The 2,804-nt window shown below is 38.6% G+C and overlaps 1 pseudogene; it reads left to right on the forward strand.

Annotated features, from left to right (window-relative positions):
- The first annotated feature begins 445 nt into the window (after window positions 1-445).
- LOC117027284 (E3 SUMO-protein ligase PIAS1-like) lies at window positions 446-2,561 on the forward strand (annotated as a pseudogene).
- The last annotated feature ends 243 nt before the right edge of the window (window positions 2,562-2,804 follow it).

Raw genomic sequence — 2,804 nt, forward strand, 5'->3', positions numbered from 1 at the left:
GCAAAATCAGCACAAAAACAAGAAAGTTACCACTTTTGAGTGACTGTGTAGGGTGAGAAAAACAAACTTTTAACATCTGGGTAGAATATGCAGAAAGTAAATAATTTTTTATAACCTCATGGTTGAGAACAAACCATATACTCAATGACCAGTTTTCTTTCTGAGTAACCAGTCCTCCTCTCTACATAGCTTCTGTTTTTAAAATCAGCATAGTTTTAATAGACTTCAATATGTACGTATCTAAATGCACACACATACTCTAAACAATGTTAGTTGACCACACTAAAGATTTACATGTTAGTTTAAAATTAATCTTACAAGAATATCATAAGACTTTTATTTCCTGGATTTTCTCTTGTAATCTAAATGTTATGAAGAGCAAATACACTTACATATTGATGAATCAATTAAAAATAAACAGGACAGATGTAAGACAGAGAACAGTGTGGAACTAAAGCAAATGGTTGTGAGCCTTAGAGTTTCTGAACTTCATGTACTGTTGGGCTATGCAGGGAGAAACAAGCACAGATGCAAATACAAACTTGTCACAAAAGTCCTACATTTGCTAAAGGCTGGCTGCAGTCCAGCTGTACAAATGAAAATCAAAGAACTCTATAGTGGGGGCAGCTGGTTGGCTCAGTTGGTTATAGCACAGTGCTGATAACACCCAGGTTGCCAGTTCGATTCCCACATGGGCCAGTGAGCTGCACCCTCCACAACTAAATTGAAAACAATGACTTGACTTGGAGCCGATGGGTCCTGGAAAAACAAAATGTTCCCCAATATTCCCCAATAAAAATTAAAAAAAAGAACTCTATAGGCAGAGGGTCCCCCAGAAAAATCATGAAGCCCATGGACTTCTCCATCCCCAACATACATTCAGGTTCTATGTCAGCAAATTTGTCTCCATCTACCATTCCACAACTCACTTATGATGGTCACCCTGCACCATCATCATTACTTCCTGTTTCTCTTCTGGGACTTCAACATGAACTGGAATTCCCACATCTTACATCAGCTCTTCACCCAGTCCATCTGGATATAAAACTTCAAAAATTACCATTTTATGATTTACTGGATGAACTGATAAAACCCAACAGTCTAGCATCTGACAACAGTCTGCTTTCAAGAAACCTGTTTTGCATTTGCATTGACACCACAACAAGTACAGCAAATCAGTAGTTCAATGGATACTTCTGGGACCAAATGTGACTTCACAATGCAAGTCCCGTTAAGGTTTTGTTTATCAGAAAGAATTGTCCCCAATAAGATCACTTTCACACAATTTTGTGTGAAAATTAATACAAAATCTTGCAGCTTTCCAGTTTATCTTCCACCTATTAAACATGGTGTGGAACCAAATTGACCCAGCTGACCAATTAATATCGCCTCACTTGTCTGATTTTCCACAATAGTACCAAACACCACTGCTGTTTCTTGGACTGCAGAAATTGGAAGAAATTTTTCCATGGCAGTATACCTTGTAAAACAGTTGTCCTCAATAGTTCTTCTTCAGAGGTTATGAGCAAATGGAATAAGGAATTGGGATTATTCTGGAGCTTTAATTAAAGAGAAATTGACTGGAGATCCAGACAGTGAGATAGCTACAACCAGCCTAAGGGTTTCTCTACTATGTCCACTTGGTAAAATGCATCTGGCAATTCCATGTCCGGCCCATACATGTTCTCATCTGCAGTGTTTAGATGCAACTCTTTATATTCAGATGAATGAGCAAAAACCAACATGGGTTTGTCCTGGCTGTGATAAGAAGGCTCCATATGAAAACCTTATTATTTATGGCTTGTTTATGGAAATGCTAAAGTATGGTACAGATCGTGATAAAATACAGTTTTAAGAAGGATGGCTTTGGGCACCTATGGGATCAAAAAAGGAAGTACAGGATGTTTCTGCCTCTTACAATGGAGTTGATGGATACTTGAGCTCCACAATGATAGCTTCTCACCATCAGTCCTAGAATAAAATTAAGAAAATAGAGATGATTGACCTAACTAAAGACAGTTGATCTGATGAAGAGGAGGAAGAGCCATCTGCTAAGAGGACCTGTTCTTCCCTATCTCCCACATCACCACTAAATAATAAAGGCATATTAAGTCTTTCACATCAAGTATCTCCAGTGTTCCCTACCAAGCCTCCCTGCTGTAGACACAAGCTACATTAACACATCCCTCATCCAAGATTTTCCACATGACATCCAGGCCTTATGACTTAAAAGGATTAGATTTATTTCCTTTCTTATCAGGAGAAAAATCAACATAACACTACCCTCATTGCCGTTGCAGCAGTAGCACTTTCAGATGATCAAGAACTCTTACAGTCATCTCGCTTTTTTCCATATACCTCCTCACAGATGTTTCTCGATCAGTTAAGTGCAGGAGGCAGTACTTCTCTACCAACCACCAATGGAAACAGTAGTGGCAGTAACAGCAGCTTCGTATCCTACAACAGCCTAAGGGAGAGCCATAGCTACACCGTCAAACAGGAGCAGCATGGACACAGTGTCCATCTTTGGCATTATACCAGACATTATTTCATTGGACTGATTTCCTTGCCCGTGCTTCTCCCATTCCCACCCCAGAATGAAGGAAGATAACTGGCAGAAAGAAGAGAACTGTTTTACCTTATTCTGTTTAGAAAAGTAAGCAACTGTGTTTTTTTTCTTTTTCTTTGCTTTTAGGGAAAAAATAAGAAGTGCACAGAGAACAAAAGAATAAACTTTTATGGTGACCAATTATTTTCACTTCTTCTGGATCTCTTCATTTCAATTTCTTTAAAAATTATTGCAC

This window comes from Rhinolophus ferrumequinum, chromosome X (genome assembly GCF_004115265.2).
Source record: "Rhinolophus ferrumequinum isolate MPI-CBG mRhiFer1 chromosome X, mRhiFer1_v1.p, whole genome shotgun sequence".
Lineage (NCBI taxonomy): Eukaryota > Metazoa > Chordata > Mammalia > Chiroptera > Rhinolophidae > Rhinolophus > Rhinolophus ferrumequinum.